This window comes from Gossypium arboreum, chromosome 13, assembly GCF_025698485.1.
Source record: "Gossypium arboreum isolate Shixiya-1 chromosome 13, ASM2569848v2, whole genome shotgun sequence".
Lineage (NCBI taxonomy): Eukaryota > Viridiplantae > Streptophyta > Magnoliopsida > Malvales > Malvaceae > Gossypium > Gossypium arboreum.
The window spans coordinates 67,602,597-67,617,174 of record NC_069082.1 but is presented as its reverse complement, the minus strand read 5'-3'; the positions used below and the strand labels follow the sequence as shown (position 1 = coordinate 67,617,174).

The 14,578-nt window shown below is 31.8% G+C and overlaps 1 long non-coding RNA gene across 1 annotated transcript; it reads left to right on the top strand.

Annotated features, from left to right (window-relative positions):
* Positions 1-9,127: 9,127 nt before the first annotated feature.
* On the top strand, positions 9,128-10,729 carry LOC128286652 (uncharacterized). Its single transcript, XR_008277271.1, has 2 exons — positions 9,128-9,199; positions 10,561-10,729. It is a non-coding gene; the product is annotated as an uncharacterized LOC128286652 (long non-coding RNA).
* Positions 10,730-14,578: the final 3,849 nt, after the last annotated feature.

Below are 14,578 nucleotides of genomic sequence, written 5' to 3'. Positions count from 1 at the left end.
TAGTATTCTTGGTCTCAAAAACCAGAACCAATTCTTATTGTTTCAAACTTCCTATCAGTTAGAACCATAGATCTTCATTATCGTAATTCCGAATACTTTGTTCCAACAATGGTAATAAACGAAAACAAAGTAACAAGTTAAAGCTAACACTAACTTATACAAGTTACTAATCTTAAAACAATGAAATAATAAGTTACTATTCCATTATTAGATATAAATAAAAACAGAACCTCATACATATAATTCTTGATGATATTATATCATTTTATAATTGCAAATAATCTTAAAATTTTCCGTTGTTTTTTAAATATAGGCAGATTATAGCTAATAGTTTCTAATAAGCAATTACTATTTGGGAGCATGCGTCTCCAAAGGTATACTCGACGAAGTAACCAAATTTTGCCTATATATGAATACAGAACGTAAATTAATTATGGAAAATTCTTAAATTGGTTTTACGCTATCTATCATCTATTTTATTTATAGAAGTGTGAACTTTAAATGTATTTAAAATTATGTTTAAATTAAAAAGCGTAAGACATTTAATAATTTTTATCATTAGAGATACAGTTCTAGGATTTTAAGACTTAAGGTTGGGTAGATTAATATTTAGCATTTAGAGTTAGAGTATTAGAATTAAGAATTATAGTGAGAGTTAATTTGGAGTTAATTGGTTGATTTGAGTATGTTATATATTATAATATGGTACATTTATAATGTGTGAAAAAATTATAATTAGGCATATATGTTAATTTTAAAAAAATTAGAGTTTTACTTTGGGTTATTTATTTTGTGGGATACTTCACTATTTTGTAATAACTCATTATTTAGTGGTGTCCGGAATAGTGGTTTTGGGGTTACAAATTCAACAAGTGAGTCCATAAATATTATTATTTAATACTTTCGAGTCAAATATAGCAATATATTGAATTTTGATTTGAGTATTTTTGCTAAGTGAACGAATAGTTAGGTACAAGTAGTTTGTCCGTAAAGTTAGGTATTTTTGGAAAATAAGGTATCGGGACCTCGTTTCTGTAAACTAAGGGTATAAATATTTTTATTACATATTTATGGAGTGACTATATAGGTATTGAAGGTTGGTCCAAAAATTTTAACGTTTAGATAGTTAATTAAGTTAAAAGGACTATATCATAAAAGTTACAAAAGTTAATCGTTATGAGTTATTAATGCTTAATTGCTATAACATCATGATTGGAAGGCCTTATGTGGTAAATTGGCCATAATTAATTCGTGTGGACTGTTAATGGGTAGAAAATTTTATAATTATACAATTAAAGTGTTTTAATTTAAAAGATATTGTTATTGAATAAATAGAGGTGGAGAGAATAAAGAACAAATAAAATATGAAAGCAATAGAGAATGTACTTTATTGATCAAAAGGATGGTTACCGTGCTTCATCAGAGTATCTATTTATAGGCATAAGAAATATAAAAAAAGTAGAGATCTAATTCTAATAACTATTAGAATTTAAAGTACATCAAAACTTTATCTTGATCATGATGGACATCCATTGAATAAGATATTCATAACACTCCCCTTGGATGTTTGTTGGTAAATAATGTGCATCATTAAAACCTTTACTAAGGAAACAAAAACCTATGGGAAAAAAATTCCTAGTGAAGGAAAAAGAGTACACATATTTATAAAACACATAACATGTTGCCTCATTAAAAACCTTATCAGAAAAATCCAATGGGACAAAACCTAGGTTAAGGGAAAAAGAGTATAATGTGTATTTACTCATCCTCATGAAAACATCACACATTTTCTCATATTCCACATATTCAATCTTGAATACTAGTTTTTCAAATGACTATTTGAATGTATTTGATAAGCATTTATATTATCATTCTTTTAAACGACATGAGTGAGGGAAATTTGGGGGAAATATATTTTAGCCTCTTCTGGAGATTCAACAATAATTATAACAAACTTTAATCATGATTCTTTTATAAAAACACAAATATGTATTTTGGATAAATTTATAATCCTCCTTTAACTACTATTCACTAAGTCAAATTTACCACATATGTTCAAATTATTTCAATTCATATAAATGAACAATTTCTCGAGAATTTCAATATGTTTCTAGCATCCTAAATCCTTCAAGGATTTTAATATAAACTTTACTATATAGTGATTCATAAAATGTTGTAACAATAACCATTAGACGCAAGTTAAATCTTTTATGAATTGTCAATTTAATAATATATATAAAGGTTATTGCATCCACCATAAAAGAATATTATATCTTTTCATAATCAATGCCAAGACTCAACAAAAAACTTTATATTTTTATTCCACTTTTGCAAAGCTACTTCAATTGCACCCTTACTAGCTTTATACCTTTAGATATTTAGACTACTGGTCCAAAAACTCCACGAATTTAATTGTACTTGAGTTGCGTCTTTCTGTTTTGATCAATTTATTCCATATCTATATTTTTCAATAAATTTGCTCAAGATTCTAATTTTATTTGATTATTTCAATAATAATATTGCATGCAAAATCATTGTCGACCACTTTTATTATCCGGTTCTACATTTTCTCAAATTGACATAACTTATCGAGATATCTTATTTTCATTATTTTAAAATTCAGTTTCAGGTACCTGAATCTCTTCTGAAGTTTTACTTATTAGTTATGTCTTGGGTCTCTTATGGAGCATCGCCTCCATTATATGACCATTTAGAAGAATTTTCATCTTTGGAACTGATCAATCTATTATTTATTCTAACTAATTTCCTACTGGGACTTTTACTCAAATTAAAATATAAACTTGGTTATTCTCGTTAAGTTTGTAAATACATCTGACAGTTAACTTGTAATGAATTATCCTTGTTGAACTTTTAGTTCAAATTATTCTCCCCCTAACTCATTACAAGTTATTATTTCTCTCCCCCTAATGTTGGGAAAACTATTGAATCAAAATTGTAATAACAAATCATGTCATAATTAAATCTTGAATACATTCAAAATATCTAATAATATAAAGAAACTTGTAATTAATATATATTCCCAACTATCTTGGAGGATTCACACATCTTTGTGCATTGTGGTGGAACAATTAGAACATATACGCACATAAAAAATTTCAAAGATGAGAAATATTTAGCTCTTAATCAAAAACCAATTTTAGTGGAGAGTATTTATAACTTATTGTGTAATATCCTGATTTTGGGCCTAGTCGGAATAGTGGTTTCGTGACCACAAAATCCGAGATATAAATAATTATTTTATGATTATTTTAAGGTCTATGATATGATTGCATGATTGTGTGAAAATTTCGTGAAGAAATTTTATGCATAAAGTGCTTAATTTGAAATTTGGGACTAAATTGAATAAATTGCAAAACTTGTGTTCTAGAAGTATTTTGCATAAAATTGAATTAGATTATTAATTAGAGGTCCTTAAAGAGTAATTTTACCAATTTCTAAGTCTATGGACAAAATTGGACATGGATGGAATTTTGGAAAGTTTAGTAGTAAGGGCATTTTGGTCATTTAGGGTAAAATGAATTAAAATACAAAATTAAAAGCCAATTTTTCTCATCTTCAACCCCATGGCCGAATATAGCAAGGAGAAACCATGGCTAGGGTTTTCAAGCTTCCAAGCTCGATTGTAAGTCCGTTCTAGCCTCGTTTTTAATGATTTTTACGTTTTTGGAGTCCCTAGCTCGATTTAGCTTATGCTAGCAATAATTTAACCTAGGGTTTATATTTGGAAAAATACCCATAGGTGAAATTTGTGTATTTTGGTGTTTTATGATAGAATGTGAGGTTTTAAATTATGTTAGACAACTTGTGCTACTCGGTTTTAAGTGAAAACGAGCAAAAGGGCTTAATCGGTAAAAATACCTAATAGTCATAAGTACATGTTAGAGTGAGCATTTGATGTTGCCATAGAAGGAAAAATGATCAGCATGTCATAAAACATAAGAAAATAGGCTGAATTTTAATTTACGAGCTTTGGGGCAAAAGTGTAAATATGCAAAAGTTTAGGGCAAAATTGTAATTTTTCAAAAATATGATTTTGGGTCAATTTGAATAATGTGAGTCCTAATTAGACTATATTTTAAATGATAGAGCAAGGAAAACTGAAATTCGGGCTAAAATGGGAAAATACCAAGTTGTGGACGAAATGGTAAAATAGCCATTTTCGCATACGAGGTAAGTTCATATGTAAATGTTGGTAACATAGTTATTATTTTAAATGTTTTAATTTTTTTAAATAATATGATAATTATTATGAAATATTATACTTGTGATAATTGTTTGATAATATGTCAAATTATGTGATATACTTGGAAAATGTGAAATACTACCGAGTATCAGATCGGCATTCTGTAGAAGATGGTTGAGACACATGATTGGGAAAAAGGTCCGTTGAACCTTAGGAATGGATTAGGATACAAGTGACATGTCACTGGGATATTTGGGCATCCGAACTCGTTGAGTTGAGTCCGAGTTCACTTATGGATGCGAGCGTCCGAACTCGTTGAGTTGAGTCCGAGTTCGTGAGATGTAACTAGGCATCCGAACTCGTTGAGTTGAGTCCGAGTTCACTTATGGATGCGAACGCCGAGCTCGTTGAGTTGAGTCCGAGTTCACTTATGGGCGGGTTACATGGTAGCTTGGCTACATATGTGGCACTTATGTGCAAACTTTCCATGTATCCGAATTATATTCGATGTGTTCAACGGGTAAAGTTCTACTCAAATGGAGGAATACTCAAGATGAAAGGGACGTATTGGTAAGTGTTGTGAAATGGATAATTTGAACAGGTATGTACTTAACCCTCGGGTTGAAAACTCAATATAACAACAATATGGTAAGATGATAAATGAAAAGGTGATATGAATGTCTTGGTGATGATTATGCAAATGATGTTTTATGTTTGCTTATATGGTTATGTTACTTGCTATTTGCATGTGAGCTTACTAAGCATTTATGCTTACTCCTCCTTTTCATTCCTTGTAGTGTTGACAAGCCAGCTCGAAATCGAAAACGGTCGGAGGCACGCTCACACTATCCGTATACCATCTTGGCATAATGGCTTGTATATTTTGAGTATGGCATGTATAGCATTATAATCATTTTGTATATATGGTCTTATGATATGGTTATTGAGTGGTATGGAAATAGAAATGCTTGGTAATGATTAGCCATTGGAATGGCTAATCATGATCATATTTGGTATTATGTATGCCAAATTGCTAGCTAATCCATGGAAACCATGAAATAGGTAAAATTTACCATAAAATAGATTCGACAACAGCAGTGACATGAGTTTGAAAAATCACTAAAAATAGTAGAAATGGAATTAAATAATGAATACATTATGGAATCGAAGTTTGATGAGTCTATTTTCATATGGAATAAGCAAAACAGGTATATGAGCTATATTTTATGAGATGTTTAAATTTTTGTGAAACAGGGCCAGAGCGATTTCTGGATCCTCTGTTCTGACTTTGGAAATTCACCATAAATTTTACAAAGATAATTAGAAGTCATGATTTATATTTACAGATTCCTTATTGAGTCTAGTTTTATTAGAGATAAACGGAATAGTCATTGAAGCTCTGTACAGGGAGATATCTGATTCGTAATACACTGAGGTCAGAGTAGTTGAACCCTGAAACAGGGAGACTTTAACTAATAAACTGTACTAATTGGCCCAACCAAAATTCTAGAAAAAATTAGTAGATATATATATGAGTCTAGTTTCAGGAAAAATTTACGGAATTGGATTTCGAGTTTTGTAACTCGAGATATGATTTTTAAAGCGACTGTGATGCAGTTAGCCAGCTTGTCTGGAAATTTTAAAATGAATTGTATGAGCTGTTTAATTAATGAATTAAGTCCGTTAACATCTCGTGTTCGACTCGGAAACGGTCTCGAGTGCACGGGTGTTACATTTAGTGGTATCGAGCAGGTTTAGTCGGTTCTCGGACTAACCTAGCATGTGTAAAAGTTTAGCTATACATGCCACTGATCTGTGATAGTGTGATGTCTTCCGACGCGTATAAGTACCGTCTTATTTAGACAGGGTACTCTCCAACCGAGCTGCGCCAACCATGTTCAATGTTAAGTAAAGGTATTTGAGTAAAATTATGATTATGATAAGTCTCGGTTCAGAAAAGTATGAATAAAGGTTTATGATACATATGTGATAATATGTGAGATGAAAGTTCATGTTGTGATAAATATTCATATTTGCTTAATGCTCATATGATGTAGTGTATGTGGCTTACTTGATAAGATGAACGGAATAAATAGAAAGTAGTGGAGGTATGAATAAAGGTCATAATATTATGATACGAATGAAAATGTCCTTGTCTTGATTGGATGTCGAATGTTGATGAATGTTAATGGTATATAATTTTTATGAGATAAAGGATTATAATGAAATGAACTTATCTATGTTAAATTGTTGGACTGAATTATATGATTGTAATGATATGTACATGATGATGCACGAAATGAAAGTTGTGATTGTGAAGCAAATATCTATGTTTGTTTGGCCTTATATAATGTCATGAGCATGAATTAATTTAATTAATTGAATGGATAAGTAAAGCTGTCTAGAAAACATAGAATGTATGCATAAGTATATTGTCTAAATGGGACAATAGGAAAATTGGTGTAAGCCAACATGAATGAATGACATGATTTTGATGATGTTACTATGATGATGGAAGTTGTGTCATATGTGTATGTATAAGAAAGTCGAGTCGAGGTCCTACAACCCTCCCCTTACCAAAGTGGTACTTATAATGGAATTTCATGAGATTTGTATTGAATAAGTTTCGGTTGAGAACCCAAAGAGTTCAAAGATAGAATAATTATAAGTATGATCCGAGATTGAAAATGAGCTGATAAGTAAAGTCGAGCCGAAAGTATCGGATTGACGTAAAAATTATTGGAGTTATGCATCGTCCTAGTTAGAAAAGGAATTCTCCTTGGTAAATCGAATTACTCAAGTGCAAGGTCGAGAAAAGTGTAAATCAAATTTATTCAGAATTGGCCTTTTTAGTGAATGGTTTAATATAAAATTTGTGACGGCAGAACTAGTTGGGGAAATGATATTTCAAATGTGAATTATCCGAGTGTGACAGATTATGACCGATGATTTAGCGATCTCTTTTGAGATGTTCTATGTGTTCACCCGTTCTCGTAAATATTTCTATGGCTATTGATCTTCGAAGAAATTCTTGTTATATGGGAATGTCTTCTAATGTTGGTGTTGGATGAAAGCATTGGTAGTCCGATTGGTTTATAATTTATATTGCTCTATTTTATCGGGTATTCTATTTCATTTCGTCTCGATAAGAATTGATGAGAGAATTCATATGATATTATGATTCTGCTTTCTTCTACTTGATGCTTCATCGATATATATGTATGGGAAGATATATTGATCTTGTTATATTTGATTTCAGTGGGATTAAATGATGTTTTCTTTTGGATTTTCTTTCTTTGAAGAATTATCGTGGTATTCTCGTATTTTCTCTATGAATTTGGTTTTCGATTCTCCGGCATAGTATCGTATCTTGGGTTTCTTTATCCCGGATCTCTTTATTCGGATTTCTTTATTCGGGTTTCTCTATCTTGGATTTCTTTATTCGGTTTTCTTGTTATCTTTGTTCCATAATTTGTCAATTACGACTCATGTTCAAGCACGTTCTTCACTTCGTGATAATCATGTCAAATATGACTATACTTCTAATTTGATCTTGGTAATGTGGTGATTTTAGTATTGGGATTTTTCTATTTTACGTGTAAGGATTTGACATCAAGAAAGGCATAGGTGATAAAAGCGAGTTTTAGTCGGTATGGTAAATTATTTATTTGAAAGATTTCATGTGACAATTATGTCAGGATTATTTTTCCCAAGTCTGATAATAGAATTTCATTTTGTACGTATAAAAGAGTAAATAGTTTGAACGAGAAGTCTATATTTATTAGAAAGAGTTGAATATTAGTTTAAGTCACTACGAATGATAAGGTTTCCATCTTGTGAAAGCTGAAAAGTTTATTACATGTTGACAGAGTTTGGATAGATGAGAATATTGGTAACCGAAGCGTCTGAACTAGACTAGTCTACATTGAGCAATGACTTCCTGACTTTCAGTAATGTATTGTTGTATGAATTGTGATGTGTTTCAAGACAGTGAGGTAATGTGATAGTTTAGAGCATCCGATGTTACATAAAATCGGAGTTGTTAAAGGGGTTAAAGCCGAGCATTGGGATCTATCAAAATTATCCTTGTCAATGTTAATATTGGGATGGAAATGAGAAGGATTATTCTTGAGGCCATATCAGAATTATTTCTATGGCGGAAAGAGGAAAATGTGATGTATCCTATTGTTAAATGTTTGGCGAGATCTATAAATCACATCTGTATTGAATGAATTCCTACTCATCGATTCATGGAATTTCGGTCTCTTTGATTGTTGGATTTCTTGGAATTCGGTCTCCATTAAATCAAGTTGAGATCCGGGTTTTATGTCATGATATCATGGGAAATTAAGAAGGGTTGAAAATTTAAGAACAGTTGAGAGTTTAGACGTAAGCTTTTAGATCATATGAGAAATTGAAGAGATGTATTGGAGGTACAGTCTAAGTGCAAGTTCTTGACACCAAATATGAGATTAAAAGTGAAGACCACTTTTTCGGTAAGATTTTGGGGACGAAAATCCTCAAGGGGGAGAGTTGTAATATCCCGATTTTGGGCCTAGTCGGAATAGTGGTTTCGTGACCACAAAATCCGAGATATAAATAATTATTTTATGATTATTTTAAGGTCTATGATATGATTGCATGATTGTGTGAAAATTTCGTGAAGAAATTTTATGCATAAAGTGCTTAATTTGAAATTTGGGACTAAATTGAATAAATTGCAAAACTTGTGTTCTAGAAGTATTTTGCATAAAATTGAATTAGATTATTAATTAGAGGTCCTTAAAGAGTAATTTTACCAATTTCTAAGTCTATGGACAAAATTGGACATGGATGGAATTTTGGAAAGTTTAGTAGTAAGGGCATTTTGGTCATTTAGGGGTAAAATGAATTAAAATACAAAATTAAAAGCCAATTTTTCTCATCTTCAACCCCATGGCCGAATATAGCAAGGAGAAACCATGGCTAGGGTTTTTCAAGCTTCCAAGCTCGATTGTAAGTCCGTTCTAGCCTCGTTTTTAATGATTTTTACGTTTTTGGAGTCCCTAGCTCGATTTAGCTTATGCTAGCAATAATTTAACCTAGGGTTTATATTTGGAAAAATACCCATAGGTGAAATTTGTGTATTTTGGTGTTTTATGATAGAATGTGAGGTTTTAAATTATGTTAGACAACTTGTGCTACTCGGTTTTAAGTGAAAACGAGCAAAAGGGCTTAATCGGTAAAAATACCTAATAGTCATAAGTACATGTTAGAGTGAGAATTTGATGTTGCCATAGAAGGAAAAATGATCAGCATGTCATAAAACATAAGAAAATAGGCTGAATTTTAATTTACGAGCTTTGGGGCAAAAGTGTAAATATGCAAAAGTTTAGGGCAAAATTGTAATTTTTCAAAAATATGATTTTGGGTCAATTTGAATAATGTGAGTCCTAATTAGACTATATTTTAAATGATAGAGCAAGGAAAACTGAAATTGGGCTAAAATGGGGAAAATACCAAGTTGTGGACGAAATGGTAAAATAGCCATTTTAGCATACGAGGTAAGTTCATATGTAAATGTTGGTAACATAGTTATTATTTTAAATGTTTTAATTTTTTTAAATAATATGATAATTATTATGAAATATTATACTTGTGATAATTGTTTGATAATATGTCAAATTATGTGATATACTTGGAAAATGTGAAATACTACCGAGTATCGGATCGGCATTCCGTAGAAGATGGTTGAGACACATGATTGGGAAAAGGGTCCGTTGAACCTTAGGAATGGATTAGGATACAAGTGACATGTCACTGGGATATTTGGGCATCCGAACTCGTTGAGTTGAGTCCGAGTTCACTTATGGATGCGAGCGTCCGAACTCGTTGAGTTGAGTCCGAGTTCGTGAGATGTAACTAGGCATCCGAACTCGTTGAGTTGAGTCCGAGTTCACTTATGGATGCGAACGCCTGAGCTCGTTGAGTTGAGTCCGAGTTCACTTATGGGCGGGTTACATGGTAGCTTGGCTACATATGTGGCACTTATGTGCAAACTTTCCATGTATCCGAATTATATTCCGATGTGTTCAACGGGTAAAGTTCTACTCAAATGGAGGAATACTCAAGATGAAAGGGACGTATTGGTAAGTGTTGTGAAATGGATAATTTGAACAGGTATGTACTTAACCCTCGGGTTGAAAACTCGATATAACAACAATATGGTAAGATGATAAATGAAAAGGTGATATGAATGTCTTGGTGATGATTATGCAAATGATGTTTTATGTTTGCTTATATGGTTATGTTACTTGCTATTTGCATGTGAGCTTACTAAGCATTTATGCTTACTCCCTCCTTTTCATTCCTTGTAGTGTTGACAAGCCAGCTCGGAAATCGGAAACGGTCGGAGGCACGCTCACACTATCCGTATACCATCTTGACATAATGGCTTGTATATTTTGAGTATGGCATGTATAGCATTATAATCATTTTGTATATATGGTCTTATGATATGGTTATTGAGTGGTATGGAGATAGAAATGCTTGGTAATGATTAGCCATTGGAATGGCTAATCATGATCATATTTGGTATTATGTATGTCAAATTGCTAGCTAATCCATGGAAACCATGAAATAGGTAAAATTTACCATAAAATAGATTCAGACAGCAGCAGTGACGTGAGTTTGAAAAATCACTAAAAATAGTAGAAATGGAATTAAATAATGAATAAGTTATGGAATAGAAGCTTGATGAGTCTATTTTCATATGGAATAAGCGAAACAGGTATATGAGCTATATTTTATGAGATGTTTAAATTTTTGTGAAACAGGGCCAGAGCGATTTCTGGATACCCTGTTATGACTTTGGAAATTCACCATAAATTTTAAAAGATAATTAGAAATCACGCTTTATATGTACAGATTCCTTATTGAGTCTAGTTTTATTAGAGACAAACGGCATAGTCATTGAAGCTCTGTACAGGAGATATCTGATTTGGAATACACAGAGGTCAGAGTAGTTGAACCCTGAAACAGGGGAGACTTTAACTAATAAACTGTACTAATTGGCCCAACCAAAATTCTAGAAAAAATTAGTAGATATATATATGAGTCTAGTTTCAGGAAAAATTTACGGAATTGGATTTCGAGTTTCGTAACTCGAGATATGATTTTAAAGCGACTGTGATGCAGTTAGCCAGCTTATCTGGAAATTTTAAAATGAATTGTATGAGCTGTTTAATTAATGAATTAAGTCCGTTAACACCTCGTGTTCGACTCTGGCAACGGTATCGGGTATGGGGTGTTACAATATGGCTTAAAACGACGTCGTTTCATACATTTTATAAAAACAAAATTAAAGAAACCCTAGGCTAACAATTAGCCATTTGAAAAAGAATCAAACAAAACCTAAAACCTTTCCCTTCCGCTCTCATTCGGCCAAACTAAAAGGCACCCTTTGACTGTCGTTTGGCCTCCATATTTGGCTGATGGTCATCACGCAAAGGCCTAATCCGGCCCCGTTCAACCGCGAATCCGAGAGTCTTGCTCATAAGCCTTAGAGTCCTCACCTAAACTTCAATTACGATGAAGCAAGCAAGGACTCGAAGGAGCCAACACTAAGATAAGTCTCTTTCTTTTTATTTTCTTTTTTTATACAGACAATAAGGATAAAGAAGAAATAAGAAATAAGAACAAAATCAAAAGAAAAGCCAGATCTCAAAATCACCTTTTTAAAATTGATTTCTAAATGCCTTATTCTTTGTATTCAGTATGGGTGTAAAAAAACTGAGAAAAAAATACAACCTTGTATGGCTTTATATAGACAAAATAAAAAAGAAAAATACATTCTTTTTGCTATTTTGTGTTGCTGTCATGTTTTGGTTTGCAGGCACGGGGTACGAGGCCAGCTGTGGCGTATGACTCGTTGACGTGGAGGCATGGTCGTGGCTGTAGCGCAAGGAGGCCGTACAGCGCTGAAGGCTGGGAGCTGCAGCGCTCTTTGCTGCTTGGGTTTGCTAGTTTAGCTAAACCTAGGTTTAGGTTTTGGGCTATTGGGCCCCGTTGTAAATGGGTATTTGGGTTTGTTATTGGGCTTGTATGAGGTTTGGATTGGTTGTAACTGGACTTGGATTGCTTGTTTGGATTTAATTTCTGGATCCCCTGTTCTGAATTTGGAAATTCACCATAAATTTTACAAAGATAATTAGAAGTCATGATTTATATTTACAGATTCCTTATTGAGTCTAGTTTTATTAGAGATAAACGGCATAGTCATTGAAGCTCAGTACAGGAGATATCTGATTCGTAATACACCGAGGTCGAGTAGTTGAACCCTGAAACAGGGAGACTTTAACTAATAAACTGTACTAATTGGCCCAACCAAAATTCTAGAAAAAATTAGTAGATATATATATGAGTCTAGTTTCAGGAAAAATTTACGGAATTGGATTTCGAGTTTTGTAACTCGAGATATGATTTTTAAAGCGACTGTGATGCAGTTAGCCAGCTTGTCTGGAAATTTTAAAATGAATTGTATGAGCTGTTTAATTAATGAATTAAGTCCGTTAACATCTCGTGTTCGACTCCGGAAACGGTCTCGGGTACGGGGTGTTACATATTGGCTTGATGCATACAACAGGTAAATCAACATAATTTCATGTTGAAATAGGAAGTTTAGTTCTCATAAGTAATGGTTTAGACATTAATCAGAGGTGTTCAATTAATAATTTATCTAAACCATTATGTGTAAACTTTTACAAAAGTTTTCAAACTCAATTAATAAAAGATTGAGATATAAACTCAGTAGTATTAGCAAGATGGGTTGTCTTAATTGCATAATCTGAAATTAATTCTTTAAACAAGCAATCTTGCAAACGACAAGTTGCAAATTGATAACACATGTGATTATTTTGTAAATGCATCTACCAAAATCATATAATATCAAAACCATCAAAATGGTGGATGAACAAACCCATATTCATTTCAGAAATGCAAGACATTAAATCTCAACTTTAGCTAGTGAGTTTCTAATAATCAATTTTCATTGAGAACAAGCAACATATGAGAATTCTTTTAAATTAAAGAATCTTCTAGTTCTTTAATGAATGTCCATATGAATTCTTAATTAATTTTTGTATCATATATGATCCAGGATAGTCTAACTGGTCACACCAAGTAATAAATGCATTTGTATCAATAAACTTCTTGTTTACTTTAACATGTGTTTCAATTGTACTCAATTGTAACAAATTAATAATTTTACTATCATTCCTTTTATTTTGTATCCACATATAAGTGTTACTATGACATTTACTACTGAAAATGTCTAAATTAATGTGCAGATTATTGTAAAGCCCTGACTAATTTAATTTTGTTTCTGTGAAATTTGTCATAATTGAGTATCCGTTTTAGTGGCTAAGAGTTCTGATTGTGTGTTTGAGGTCTTGGGTTTGAGTCTCACATTTGGAACTTTTTTCTATTTTTGATCCTAGCCTATCCCTTGGCGATTTGGCTTATATTCTATTATTAGTCAAATCATGTAATGACCCAAATTTTATAGTTATCGAAAAAGTGCATTTTCGGGTCTTTGTTTCTGAAAAATAGATTCGTAAATATTTATTAAGAATATTTATGAAGTTAAGTGAGTGGATAATTACAGTTTAATTAAGTGAATTAGCTTAAATTAAGGTTAATTAGGTATAAGGATTAAATTAAATATAGTGTAAAAGCTTAATTATAGAATAAAGAAAAGTCAATGACTAAATTAGCAAATAAACCTTATGTGACAAGTGTGTGGTAAGTATAAATACATGTGTATTATTTTAATTGGTACAAATGTATGTATATATATATTTTCTTATTATTTAAGAAATAATAATTATAAATAAAAATATAATAATATAAAGTATAATAAATAAAAGACAAGTGTATGGTGATATATGGATACATATGTACTAATAATATACACATGTATAAATAATAAATAATTATTATTTAGTAATAATATAATATTATAATAGTTAAATAAAGGAAAGAAAAGAATAGAAAGAACAGAACATGAAATGAAAATGGGGAGAAAGAAAAGAGAAAGAAAAGAAAAAGGAAAAACTAGGGATTTGGAGCTTGAAGTTTAAATTGCTAACGTTGTTCCGGGAAAATCTCAGCTAAGCAAGGAAAAAAGGAAAAGACAGTTGGAGTTAGCTCAGAAATTACGGATAGAATAAAGCTAGACCGTTGAATCAGCATCCCAGGCCAATCCCAAACTCAATAAGGTAAAGTATGTTAATTGTTGATAATGGCATGTACCTAGGATGTCTTAAGTATGTTTAATCATGTTTGGACTGATTGAATAGAGAAATTTTTGAAATGCTTGTTGTCTACAATTTGCAG